The sequence below is a fragment of the Centruroides vittatus genome, unplaced genomic scaffold (assembly GCF_030686945.1).
Source record: "Centruroides vittatus isolate TY-2023 unplaced genomic scaffold, ASM3068694v2 contig_9, whole genome shotgun sequence".
Taxonomy (NCBI): domain Eukaryota; kingdom Metazoa; phylum Arthropoda; class Arachnida; order Scorpiones; family Buthidae; genus Centruroides; species Centruroides vittatus.
Window position 1 is genome coordinate 66,312 of NW_027122589.1, and position 15,571 is coordinate 81,882.

The window sequence follows — 15,571 nt, forward strand, 5'->3', positions numbered from 1 at the left end:
TCATTTAATGGCACAGACATTAAACATTCCAAAAAGTACCGTTTATGAGATTGTGATGAACAATCTGCAGATGAGAAAAGTGTGTGTGAAGCTGGTGCCCAAAGTGTTAATGGATGACCAAAAATCGCACAGAGTTGAAACGTGTCAGAAACTTTGGAACTTGTGTGAAAGTGACCTCCACTTTTTAGACAATGTCATCACAGGTGATGAGTCTTGGTCTTTGAGTACGATTCTGAAACAAAAAGACAAAGTGTCAAGTGGCATACCTCAGTGTCCCCTTGATACAAGAAGGCCAAAATGACCAAATCAAAGATCAAGACAATGCTCATTGTGTTTTTTGACATCGGTGGGCTCGTCCACCATGAGTTTGTACCATATGGTGTAACCATCAATGCCAAATTCTACATGGAAGTGCTCAAGAGACTCAAACGAAGGGTTCACCACATCCAGCCTGACATCGTGGATGAGTGGAAACTTCAGCGTGACAACACACCAGCCCACATCCCCTTCCTTGTGACCTGCTTCTTGGTCAATTCAAAGTTACTGTACCAACAGTTCCTCAGCTGCCCTACAGTCATGACGTGGCTCCCTCAACTTCTTCTTGTTCCCACATTTGAAAACTCCCATGAAAGGACATTATTTCAGGACAGTTGACAAAGTCACAAAGAGGCTTGTACCAAGGCTCTAAAGGGCATTTCGGAAAAGGCCTACCGTAATGCCTTTGATGCCTGAAAATCTCGCTGGAAGCAATGTATCAATGCAGGAGGAGCTCTGTTTTAAAACCTTTTAATGTACTGCACCCATTGCATCAATAAATGTCTTCTAATCAACTCACTGACATTACTTTTCAGACAAACCCTGTAAACATTAGGTATAAATTTTGAATTTTTATACACTTTATAAAAACCTAGACAGTATTCAAAATATATATCAGAATATTTTTTACAGTATGTACAGGAAGCTTCACTTCTGTCTTCAGTATTCCAAATCTGACATTTTTATTGCTTAGCAACATACTCCATATTTTTTTTGCAATTTAAAATTATCACATATTTAAAATAATGTGAACAAATAACAAGCATCTTTGAAAACAGACAGTGATGCTTAAAATCATTCATTCAGATGTTTTTGTTGTATAAGTGTGAAGGGTTTGAATTTCTGGATTTTCCTTGTAATGTATCCAACATCCTCTTTCAACTGTACCATTTTGTTTTTCTATAGTAAGTCTGATTTCTGCTTCTACACAAACATTTCATACCAATGATTCAGTCAGTTAAGCAAAAGTAGAATCAATTTTATTATTAGGCTAATTTTATTTATGTAATAGGTCTGCTTACTATACTGTATTGTTATATGATATTGCTATTGCACAACTGAACCACCCATTACTAAAATGCAACAAAACTACTCACATCCAGTTTTGTACTCTTTAATAGTTGCAATTGAACTACTCACTGCCAGCTAGCAACTGTACTCTTCAATGGAGTGCATCTGCACTATTCAAATATAGTTTGTGTTCTGGTGTTCATTCTCCAACTGTGTGCAACTGAATCATCATGGGTAATAGAAAACTGAACTACTCATGGTTAATGCAATCAGACTACACAACAGTGTCCAACAGGACAACTCATATAAAGTGTGTTTCAGTGTTCATTCAATAAGTGTGCGTAACTCAATTATTCAAGAGTAGTATGCAACCGAATGATTCAAAATTAATGTGTAACTGAACTATTCAACAGGGTGCAACTGGACTACCTACATACAGAAGGAATTCTGACATATAAACTGCAAACAGGGTAAACCAACAACAACTTTCAAAGGAAACGAGCAAAATGTACCACAACGGTTACAACAAACTTGTTACATGTATTCAAGGATATAAATGTGTTCTCTAAAACTATTGTGATGCGCCATACTTATAGTCTTGTACATACGGGTATAATGTTCTCTGTTATATATTGTTTTTTGTATTTAAAATAAAGAAGATGCTGGCACTCATGACTTCCCTCTTTTGCCATCTGTCCTATCTCACTGTTCCCCCTCTTCCTCTTCCCTTTTCACCCCAGGTAGTCCTGGTTTTCTGCCCCTATAATGCTAAGTATATATTGGTCTTCTAATATTATCACAATTAGTATGAAGTTAAAATAAAGTTAAAATACATTTATAGAACTTCACTTATAATAAGTTTCAGTTATAGGTTGTTTTTGTATTACAGACAGACACTACCGTTGTGACAATCTATTGACAGAAAGCAAAACTACTTACTTGATTAGTTTAGAGGTGGATTTAAACCAGTATGCATAAATATTGGTATTTGCTCTAATTTTCAAAAAAATTTTTGGATGAGAAAATTATTTCCAGAACATAGCAAAAAAGGAGAAAGAATCTATTCTAATTATGCCATGTGCAAGGTATTAAATATATAATATGCCAAACAAATACCTGATATAATCCAATAGTTGTTTGGAGTATTGTAAATTTATCAGGTTTAGATACTTGTATATGTAAGTATAAAAACAAATGTTTAAAAGCAAAGTGAATTTCCAAATAAATGTAAATGAAAAAAGTGGTAGGGGCTCTTGTATAACTTTTCTAGCACTTGAACAAGATGAAACAAGAGTCCAATTATGTTCAATTGTAATTTTTAAAAATTAGAAAAAAAGCTTTATTCTTGAGGATAGCCAAAGGCTTGACTTTAATATTAAAAAAAAAAAAAAATTGTAAATGTCAATAACAAGCAAAATTAATAACATACTCGGAACCAATAACCAGTGCAAAAATACAAATAAACAAACAACAAATGTTTTCAAACTCCTTCAGAGTTCATCAGGTTTTCCAACAGTTAACGTGTGGAATGCCGATAAGCTTTTGGAATATAACATTCTAAGATGGATTTGAAGGGCTATTCCAAAATTCAAAACTTTGCACATGCATATTCTCCTGTTTAATTGAGATTCAATGAAAAGGCTAAACTGTCTCTCCAGCAGAGTGCCATGCCATTGACAAACCGTCCCTCCCTGAAATTTATGCACAATGTAGTGAAATAAGGGTTAAAAGTAATAGGGGCCCCCATTCCATCTGATCAGTTTGGTCCTCTATCAGCAAGCCAGCTATGGGTGTGGAATTAAGTTTTATAGAGCGGGTGGCCATTGACACAGTTACCCAGCATTATGCATAGACTACTTAAATGCTATCAAAGTACCCACACAGGTTCCACACTTGTAGATGACTTGCCAATAGAGGACGAAACTGAACAGATGGAATAAGTCTCTATTACTTTTAACCCTTACTTAAAATTTTTATTTGCCAGAATTGCCTAAAAACATAGGTTTAGTATTACTTACAGAAGATGTCCCTTTATTTTCAATATGCTACATAATGGAAAAGAGCCTCACAACCCCAACAGACTTCCAGGCATATACAGTGTCCCCAATAGGGACCCTGTATACGCCTGGAAGTCTGTATAGGTGCAATAGGGACCTTCTGCATATTGGGTCAACTAAACACTCCATGAGATTTAGTTTGTGATTTAAAAAATAAAAAATAGTTTTAAACATATATTTTGCTTATCTACCCATAGCCCGTGGGAGTGCACCTCATACTGAAACACAGTGTATAAACATAGTACGTATTTCACACCTTTCCCTCCCCACTTAGACTATGCCTATGACAACAAGTCGATCGCAACATATTTTTAAGATAAAAAGTAGATCTTATGTACACAAAAGTTGGCCACCCCTGATATAGTTCATAATAATTGTACAACACTGACAGTGTACTTTTACAAACCAAATTGTTTTTATAAACACCTTCATAACCTCTGTATAGACTGGAATTTGTGAATACTAAGGCAATTTTTGTAATAAAGTAAGATTGAATTTTGTTGTATTATTTTAAGAATTGTATGAAATTTCCATATGAATTGCACATGTATGGGTTAATTTAGTCAATTTTAATTTTTAAGGTTTTAAAATTGTTGTTAATACATAATCATATGATATCACATTGGTTTGCTGTATTTATACTGATAATTTATTGAAAATGTATTCCAGGTTTCAAATTGTTTCTATGTTCTCATGCATGTAAGTAAATATGCAAATTGTGTTATGTAAAATATTATAGTGTGGGGAAGTACTCGATCTTTAGAGTATTCCCCGTGCAGGAACAAATGAAAAGAAACTCCAATGAAAGGAACTTAAAGTTTATTTCAGTCCTTCCAATCACAAACAAAAGAAAAAAACACACACAAAAAAAACAATCTCACGACTCTGCCGTCTACACGTCTACTCTATCTTCTTTCTTCCGAAGAACTCCCCTTTTTTCTTCCGTTGCGCATGCTCGATCTCCTCCCCCCTCACTGTTTTTCTTCCGAAAACGCGGCCCATCCTTTCTTTACCCTGCGGCCCACCCAAGGATCACACAACAGAACACGTGATCCCTGGACCACACATCTCCCCTTCTCCCATTAACTTTTATGACAGGAAGCTTTTACGCTATGAGTGCCTCTCCCTTCTTTACACTGTGAACCACCCAAGGGGTTGGTTACGAGTCAGTTAAGTAACAGAACACGTGGTCTTCAGACCACAATAGTTTATTAAAATAATGTCATGACTTATTATTTTACTCTTGTTCTTAATAGCACTGAAGAAGGGCTATAAAGTTATATTAGCATTTGTTGTAAAGATATGCTTTAAACATTTAATGCAATAAAGTCTTGTCTCTTAACTTGGACTAACTGTGTGAAAAATCAACCAATTAGGATTAAAGTGATTTTTGTATCTATCAACATTATACAGCACCCATACCACGTAGTATATGTTGTTGTAACCTGCTGCTATTTTAGGAACAATACTGTTTTATTAATTCACAAAAAATATGGACAAAAAGAATTTGGTTAAGTGGGAACTAATATGGCAATAGAATTTAACAAACACAACTTTAAACCACTTGATTTTTTCTGTGGAAATTTAATTATAGGTTTAAGTGTGCCATGAGATTAAAAAAAAATGCCCTACAGAGAATTTTCATGTGACATAGCAAAGCCCCAAGTATAAGTAATACGAGGGCTGTTCGGAAAGTTCGCGGCCTCAAATAGAACAACAAACAAAATAATGTTAATACTTTTTTTATTTTTTAATGTAGTCTCCTTTATTAGCAATGCACTTATTCCAGCGATGTTCTAGCTTTTTTATGCCATCACAATAGGTCGATTTGTCAAGGTGTGCAAAATACTCGTTCACTTCAGAGATGACTTCGTCATTTGAGTGGAATCTCTTTCCAGCCAAGAATTTTTTTAGGTTTGGAAAAGGGTGGAAGTCACTGGGGGCCAAATTAGGTGAGTACGGTGGATGTGGAACTAATTGGAAGCGAAGTTCGTTTACCTTTTGTTCAGTGATTCTGGCGAAATGTGCAGGTGCATTATCGTGGTGGAACAGAATCTTTTTCTTCTTCAAGTGTGGCCTATTTTCTTTGATTTCTTTCTTCAGTTTTTCCAAAAGTTCACAGAAATAGACAGCATTGATGGTCTTTCTTCTTTCTAGGTAGTCAATAATGATGATTCCTTTAGCATCCCAAAAAATCGAGGCCATCACTTTCCCCTGCTGATGGAACTGTCTTTGCCATCTTTGGTGATGGCAAACTGTGATGTTTCCATTGCTTCGACTGTTCTTTTGTTTCAGGAGTGTAGTAGTGGACCCACATTTCATTAGTAGTCACAAACGGACGCATGAAATCCTGTGAGTTTTTCTGATAGAAGACCAAACACTCCTTTGACATCAAAGTGCGAACATGTTTTTGCTCGGCGGTCAGCAGACGCAGCACCCGCCTTGCTGAGACCTTCGTCATACCCAAATTTTCGATTAGGATGTGGTAAACTCGGTTGACAGAGATGCCTGTTATCTCAGCTATCTCATACGTTTTCAAACGGCGATCTGCTAACACAAAATCGTGAACTTTGTCGATATTTTCTTCAGTGACAGCAGTTGACAGCCGCCACTGCAAGGGTCATCTTCCACACTCTCTCTGCCAGATTTAAAAAGGGCTGTCCATTTTTCCACAATGGTGTACGAAGGAGCAGACTCTCCCAAAACTTCATCCATGTCAGCTTTGATTTGAAATGGGGTCAACCTTTTTTTCGTCAGGTATTTTATGACTGCACGAGTCTCCATTTTTTCCATTTTTGACAAAGCATGTGCACACTGACTATCTGATAAACTGTTGTGAAAAAACTTTACAACAAATCAAGCGGAAATTCGTATCGTATCTTTAGCAAAGATGACTGAATTATTCCCGCTAAAAATTAAATTGATCGCAGCGCCGCATATAGGCAAGGCCGCGAACTTTCCGAACAGCCCTCGTAAATCTGTGCAGTTTTGGTGTAGCCAAGTTTGTGACTATGATTACAAGCCTGACTGTAAACATCATATGTGCTAAGTCCATTATGAACATTATAGTCTAACATTGTGATTCCTTATGTTATGATGGTAGATTGTAATGGTCAGAGGTAATTCAAATTTGTCTATATATAAAAATGTGTCATTTTATAAAATTCCTAACATAATTTTCTGTTTGCTCTCCTTGATGTTTTATTTCAAGGAGAGCAAACAGAAAGAACTTGCCATACACTCAAGCTACTGGCTTGCTCATATCAATAGAATGACAATCAGTACACATATTGTAAATAACTTAAATGATCAGAATATAAATAAATTAGTAAAATTTGTCTTCAATAAAATAAAACTAGTCACAAATCAAATGGAAACCCTATAAATTATTATTTAATATCAAGAAAAATTGTAGAAGTAAATTTGTTTTTCTATCTCACAAAACAGTATGTTTTTCATCATTTTGCAAGACACTGTCAGCCAATTGCAGAGACAACATTTAGAGGCTTGAAGGCAGTTTACAGATCGGGTAGACTGCAGTTCAGAAAAATTTCATTGCAGAGACAGCGTTTCTCGCTTGCCACAATGTAAACAACAATTAGAAACAAGTTATTTGACCTACTTTCTAGACTTACTCGACAGCAGGTTTAGATGGCTTTTTAATTCGAGTGGTAGTTTTGTTGGTGGAAAAGTTTAGATGAAAATGGATATCGTTCCTTTGATAAATGTTGTAAACGGTACGAATCGACAAAATTATTCATTAATTAATTGCTTGGAGCAAAAATAAAATTAAATACTTTAAATTTGTTTTAAATGTTCCAATTCCAATATTCAAATGGGTGAAGACTTAAAACTACAATTAATTTAAATCAGATGCATTTATTTACAATTCAAGTATCGTGTTGGTTATAAAACGTTAATGCATTTCAAAGTCATTGTAGTTAATCTCCTAGTCAGAAAGTTCTGTTAAACAAACAAGACAATTTTAATAATTATTATTATTAAAATTATATAATAATTATATACTGAAATCTTTTTATAGAAATAAAAAATGTAATAATAAAATATTTAAAATTATTCATTTTGACAGTTACGAAGGGAGACTAATACAATGTCAAAATAATTCCTTAAAAATCTATTCCAAACACGAATTTCGAATTTGGTATAAATTTTCTAAATATGGATTTGTTTGTATTTTAAACCATATTGGCGACGAAAATTAACACGTTGACTGCCACGTGACTTTTCAGGATTCTGTTGTAAAACGCCAACTTAATTTAATTTATATTATATTATTAAAAACTCTAATCAGAGTACATAGAAATAATCAAAAAGCATATAGAATGTGTTTTTCTTAAAATAAAGGTATTACGAATTATCTCGTAGTTGGCTTATGTAACAGAAAGCTCTTCGCTAAAGCCAAACTACGAGTTAATTCGTGCACAGACACGATTCGTCCTGTCACTTCGCTACAGCCAATCAGAGATGTGCGTCTAAATTCATTAGTAATAAATCGGATATAGAGGCGAGCACATCACATTTACGTCTTTTTTGAGAGTGTTATTTTTTATTTATTTTTATAATCAAATTATAAATATCCCAATATGGATAAGAAAAGACCACTGACTAAAAAACAACTTGATTACTACACTAATCTAAGTGATTCAGAATCTGACAAAATTTTTGGTGAGGATGGTAACGACAGTAGCGATTATGTACCATCTGAGGATTCAAGTGAGGACAGTGATTATGACGTCGTCTCCGAACCTGAAGATGAGACTATTCTCGAACCTGAAGGCAATGACGATGCGTCTCAAGCAACCACATCAAATCCAAACGATAATTTGTGGACAGAAACTCAACAAAATCCTGAACTATTTATTTTCCAAGAAAATGTTGGTTTGAAATTGGATACGACAAACCTTACAGTGCAAATGCTGGTAGACCTATTTTTTTCGGAAGAATTTCTTGCATTACTGGTCGAACAAACGAATTTGTATGCTGCACAAGAAATTGCAAAACATAAAGAAATAAAAAAATCTAAAAGGGTATCACAGTGGAAAGACGTCAGCACTGCAGAAATGAAAGTTTTTATTGGACTTGTATTACAAATGGGTCCTTGTTCTTTTCCTTCAATAGAACATTACTGGAGCACAAACGAATTGTATAATATAATGTTTTGGCGATCACATATGAGTCGAAATAAATTCCAATTGTTACTGCGTTATTTTCATTTAGTTGATAGCTCAATACCATCTTCTGACAGATTATATAAGGTAAGACCTATACTAAACCATTTCAATAATATTATGCACCAAAACTATGTGCCTGATAAAAATATGTGTATCGATGAATCAATGATGTTGTGGCGTGGAAGATTGCATTTTCGCCAGTACATAAAAAATAAAAAACACAAATACGGTGTCAAACTGTATGAACTATGTGAATCCGATGGTATTGTTATGAAAATATCAATTTACAGCGGAAAATCTGAAGGAATTGACAGTAATTTAGGCCACACTACTGATGTTGTCTTACACTTACTTGAAGACTATCTTGATAAGGGATATACCGTATACATGGATAATTTTTATAATTCTGTTGCTCTTACGAAATTACTGACTACACGAAAAACTTGTGTGTGTGGAACTCTGCGAAATAACAGAAAGGGGAATCCCAGAGATGTGGTAAATCGAAAACTGAAAAAGGGGGAGTTTATTTGGCAGCGAAATGGTCCTGTTACTGTATGTAAATGGAAAGACAAACGAGAAGTCCTTACCATTTCAAACATGCACGTTGTTGAAATGGTAGAGGTGTTCAATCGCAATGGAAAATGTTCGATGAAACCGAATATAATTCGAGATTATAATCATGGAATGTCTGGCATTGACCGATCAGATCAAATGCTATCGTACTACACAGCTCTAAGAAAGACTATTAGACGGCCCAAAAAGGTTGCATTACATATTATAGAGATATATATACATAATGCGCACAAACTCTTTCAAAAAGCAACTTCTTCTAAAATAAAACTTATAAAGTTTAGAGAAGCATTCGTCAAAGCGTTGATTGGAGAAGAGATTCAACCAGTTTCAAAAAAAATTAAATTGCAAGAGCTTCACTATTTACAGAGTATCCCACCTACTCAGAAAAAACAACATCCAACAAAGCCATGTCGAATTTGTACCAAAGCTAAGAAACGCCAAGAAACGCGTTATTTCTGTCCAATCTGTCCAGAGAAGCCAGCCCTTTGCATAGAAGATTGTTTTAAAAATTATCACAAACAATAAAAATATCGTTTTGCTTTTGATTTTGAATAAACTTTTTATGATATTTTCTGTTCATTTAAATTTATGTTTCTGTTTTATAAATTATCACAAACAATAAAAATATCGTTTTGCTTTTGATTTTGAATAAACTTTTTATGATATTTTCTGTTCATTTAAATTTATGTTTCTGTTTTATAAATTATCACAAACAATAAAAATATCGTTTTGCTTTTGATTTGAATAAACTTTTTATGATATTTTCTGTTCATTTAAATTTATGTTTCTGTTTTATAAATTATCACAAACAATAAAAATATCGTTTTGCTTTTGATTTTGAATAAACTTTTTATGATATTTTCTGTTCATTTAAATTTATGTTTCTGTTTTATAAATTATCACAAACAATAAAAATATCGTTTTGCTTTTGATTTGAATAAACTTTTTATGATATTTTCTGTTCATTTAAATTTATGTTTCTGTTTTATAAATTATCACAAACAATAAAAATATCATTTTGCTTTTGATTTTGAATAAACTTTTTATGATATTTTCTGTTCATTTAAATTTATGTTTCTGTTTTATAAATTATCACAAACAATAAAAATATCATTTTGCTTTTGATTTTGAATAAACTTTTTATGATATTTTCTGTTCATTTAAATTTATGTTTCTGTTTTATAAATTATCACAAACAATAAAAATATCATTTTGCTTTTGATTTTGAATAAACTTTTTATGATATTTTCTGTTCATTTAAATTTATGTTTCTGTTTTATAAATTATCACAAACAATAAAAATATCATTTTGCTTTTGATTTTGAATAAACTTTTTATGATATTTTCTGTTCATTTAAATTTATGTTTCTGTTTTATAAATTATCACAAACAATAAAAATATCATTTTGCTTTTGATTTTGAATAAACTTTTTATGATATTTTCTGTTCATTTAAATTTATGTTTCTGTTTTATAAATTATCACAAACAATAAAAATATCATTTTGCTTTTGATTTTGAATAAACTTTTTATGATATTTTCTGTTCATTTAAATTTATGTTTCTGTTTTATAAATTATCACAAACAATAAAAATATCATTTTGCTTTTGATTTTGAATAAACTTTTTATGATATTTTCTGTTCATTTAAATTTATGTTTCTGTTTTATAAATTATCACAAACAATAAAAATATCATTTTGCTTTTGATTTTGAATAAACTTTTTATGATATTTTCTGTTCATTTAAATTTATGTTTCTGTTTTATAAATTATCACAAACAATAAAAATATCATTTTGCTTTTGATTTTGAATAAACTTTTTATGATATTTTCTGTTCATTTAAATTTATGTTTCTGTTTTATAAATTATCACAAACAATAAAAATATCATTTTGCTTTTGATTTTGAATAAACTTTTTATGATATTTTCTGTTCATTTAAATTTATGTTTCTGTTTTATAAATTATCACAAACAATAAAAATATCATTTTGCTTTTGATTTTGAATAAACTTTTTATGATATTTTCTGTTCATTTAAATTTATGTTTCTGTTTTATAAATTATCACAAACAATAAAAATATCATTTTGCTTTTGATTTTGAATAAACTTTTTATGATATTTTCTGTTCATTTAAATTTATGTTTCTGTTTTATAAATTATCACAAACAATAAAAATATCATTTTGCTTTTGATTTTGAATAAACTTTTTATGATATTTTCTGTTCATTTAAATTTATGTTTCTGTTTTATAAATTATCACAAACAATAAAAATATCATTTTGCTTTTGATTTTGAATAAACTTTTTATGATATTTTCTGTTCATTTAAATTTATGTTTCTGTTTTATAAATTATCACAAACAATAAAAATATCATTTTGCTTTTGATTTTGAATAAACTTTTTATGATATTTTCTGTTCATTTAAATTTATGTTTCTGTTTTATAAATTATCACAAACAATAAAAATATCATTTTGCTTTTGATTTTGAATAAACTTTTTATGATATTTTCTGTTCATTTAAATTTATGTTTCTGTTTTATAAATTATCACAAACAATAAAAATATCATTTTGCTTTTGATTTTGAATAAACTTTTTATGATATTTTCTGTTCATTTAAATTTATGTTTCTGTTTTATAAATTATCACAAACAATAAAAATATCATTTTGCTTTTGATTTTGAATAAACTTTTTATGATATTTTCTGTTCATTTAAATTTATGTTTCTGTTTTATAAATTATCACAAACAATAAAAATATCATTTTGCTTTTGATTTTGAATAAACTTTTTATGATATTTTCTGTTCATTTAAATTTATGTTTCTGTTTTATAAATTATCACAAACAATAAAAATATCATTTTGCTTTTGATTTTGAATAAACTTTTTATGATATTTTCTGTTCATTTAAATTTATGTTTCTGTTTTATAAATTATCACAAACAATAAAAATATCATTTTGCTTTTGATTTTGAATAAACTTTTTATGATATTTTCTGTTCATTTAAATTTATGTTTCTGTTTTATAAATTATCACAAACAATAAAAATATCATTTTGCTTTTGATTTTGAATAAACTTTTTATGATATTTTCTGTTCATTTAAATTTATGTTTCTGTTTTATAAATTATCACAAACAATAAAAATATCATTTTGCTTTTGATTTTGAATAAACTTTTTATGATATTTTCTGTTCATTTAAATTTATGTTTCTGTTTTATAAATTATCACAAACAATAAAAATATCATTTTGCTTTTGATTTTGAATAAACTTTTTATGATATTTTCTGTTCATTTAAATTTATGTTTCTGTTTTATAAATTATCACAAACAATAAAAATATCATTTTGCTTTTGATTTTGAATAAACTTTTTATGATATTTTCTGTTCATTTAAATTTATGTTTCTGTTTTATAAATTATCACAAACAATAAAAATATCATTTTGCTTTTGATTTTGAATAAACTTTTTATGATATTTTCTGTTCATTTAAATTTATGTTTCTGTTTTATAAATTATCACAAACAATAAAAATATCATTTTGCTTTTGATTTTGAATAAACTTTTTATGATATTTTCTGTTCATTTAAATTTATGTTTCTGTTTTATAAATTATCACAAACAATAAAAATATCATTTTGCTTTTGATTTTGAATAAACTTTTTATGATATTTTCTGTTCATTTAAATTTATGTTTCTGTTTTATAAATTATCACAAACAATAAAAATATCATTTTGCTTTTGATTTTGAATAAACTTTTTATGATATTTTCTGTTCATTTAAATTTATGTTTCTGTTTTATAAATTATCACAAACAATAAAAATATCATTTTGCTTTTGATTTTGAATAAACTTTTTATGATATTTTCTGTTCATTTAAATTTATGTTTCTGTTTTATAAATTATCACAAACAATAAAAATATCATTTTGCTTTTGATTTTGAATAAACTTTTTATGATATTTTCTGTTCATTTAAATTTATGTTTCTGTTTTATAAATTATCACAAACAATAAAAATATCATTTTGCTTTTGATTTTGAATAAACTTTTTATGATATTTTCTGTTCATTTAAATTTATGTTTCTGTTTTATAAATTATCACAAACAATAAAAATATCATTTTGCTTTTGATTTTGAATAAACTTTTTATGATATTTTCTGTTCATTTAAATTTATGTTTCTGTTTTATAAATTATCACAAACAATAAAAATATCATTTTGCTTTTGATTTTGAATAAACTTTTTATGATATTTTCTGTTCATTTAAATTTATGTTTCTGTTTTATAAATTATCACAAACAATAAAAATATCATTTTGCTTTTGATTTTGAATAAACTTTTTATGATATTTTCTGTTCATTTAAATTTATGTTTCTGTTTTATAAATTATCACAAACAATAAAAATATCATTTTGCTTTTGATTTTGAATAAACTTTTTATGATATTTTCTGTTCATTTAAATTTATGTTTCTGTTTTATAAATTATCACAAACAATAAAAATATCATTTTGCTTTTGATTTTGAATAAACTTTTTATGATATTTTCTGTTCATTTAAATTTATGTTTCTGTTTTATAAATTATCACAAACAATAAAAATATCATTTTGCTTTTGATTTTGAATAAACTTTTTATGATATTTTCTGTTCATTTAAATTTATGTTTCTGTTTTATAAATTATCACAAACAATAAAAATATCATTTTGCTTTTGATTTTGAATAAACTTTTTATGATATTTTCTGTTCATTTAAATTTATGTTTCTGTTTTATAAATTATCACAAACAATAAAAATATCATTTTGCTTTTGATTTTGAATAAACTTTTTATGATATTTTCTGTTCATTTAAATTTATGTTTCTGTTTTATAAATTATCACAAACAATAAAAATATCGTTTTGCTTTTGATTTTGAATAAACTTTTTATGATATTTTCTGTTCATTTAAATTTATGTTTCTGTTTTATAAATTATCACAAACAATAAAAATATCGTTTTGCTTTTGATTTTGAATAAACTTTTTATGATATTTTCTGTTCATTTAAATTTATGTTTCTGTTTTATAAATTATCACAAACAATAAAAATATCATTTTGCTTTTGATTTTGAATAAACTTTTTATGATATTTTCTGTTCATTTAAATTTATGTTTCTGTTTTATAAATTATCACAAACAATAAAAATATCATTTTGCTTTTGATTTTGAATAAACTTTTTATGATATTTTCTGTTCATTTAAATTTATGTTTCTGTTTTATAAATTATCACAAACAATAAAAATATCATTTTGCTTTTGATTTTGAATAAACTTTTTATGATATTTTCTGTTCATTTAAATTTATGTTTCTGTTTTATAAATTATCACAAACAATAAAAATATCGTTTTGCTTTTGATTTTGAATAAACTTTTTATGATATTTTCTGTTCATTTAAATTTATGTTTCTGTTTTATAAATTATCACAAACAATAAAAATATCATTTTGCTTTTGATTTGAATAAACTTTTTATGATATTTTCTGTTCATTTAAATTTATGTTTCTGTTTTATAAATTATCACAAACAATAAAAATATCATTTTGCTTTTGATTTTGAATAAACTTTTTATGATATTTTCTGTTCATTTAAATTTATGTTTCTGTTTTATAAATTATCACAAACAATAAAAATATCATTTTGCTTTTGATTTTGAATAAACTTTTTATGATATTTTCTGTTCATTTAAATTTATGTTTCTGTTTTATAAATTATCACAAACAATAAAAATATCGTTTTGCTTTTGATTTTGAATAAACTTTTTATGATATTTTCTGTTCATTTAAATTTATGTTTCTGTTTTATAAATTATCACAAACAATAAAAATATCGTTTTGCTTTTGATTTTGAATAAACTTTTTATGATATTTTCTGTTCATTTAAATTTATGTTTCTGTTTTATAAATTATCACAAACAATAAAAATATCATTTTGCTTTTGATTTTGAATAAACTTTTTATGATATTTTCTGTTCATTTAAATTTATGTTTCTGTTTTATAAATTATCACAAACAATAAAAATATCATTTTGCTTTTGATTTTGAATAAACTTTTTATGATATTTTCTGTTCATTTAAATTTATGTTTCTGTTTTATAAATTATCACAAACAATAAAAATATCATTTTGCTTTTGATTTTGAATAAACTTTTTATGATATTTTCTGTTCATTTAAATTTATGTTTCTGTTTTATAAATTATCACAAACAATAAAAATATCGTTTTGCTTTTGATTTGAATAAACTTTTTATGATATTTTCTGTTCATTTAAATTTATGTTTCTGTTTTATAAATTATCACAAACAATAAAAATATCGTTTTGCTTTTGATTTTGAATAAACTTTTTATGATATTTTCTGTTCATTTAAATTTATGTTTCTGTTTTATAAAT

At 27.9% G+C, this 15,571-nt stretch overlaps 1 protein-coding gene across 1 annotated transcript in view; it reads right to left on the reverse strand.

Moving 5' to 3' along the window:
- Positions 1-15,571, reverse strand: part of Nup160 (nuclear pore complex protein Nup160) — a 57,157-nt gene that overhangs the window by 38,898 nt on the left and 2,688 nt on the right. The gene's annotated exons all lie outside the window — the stretch shown is intronic.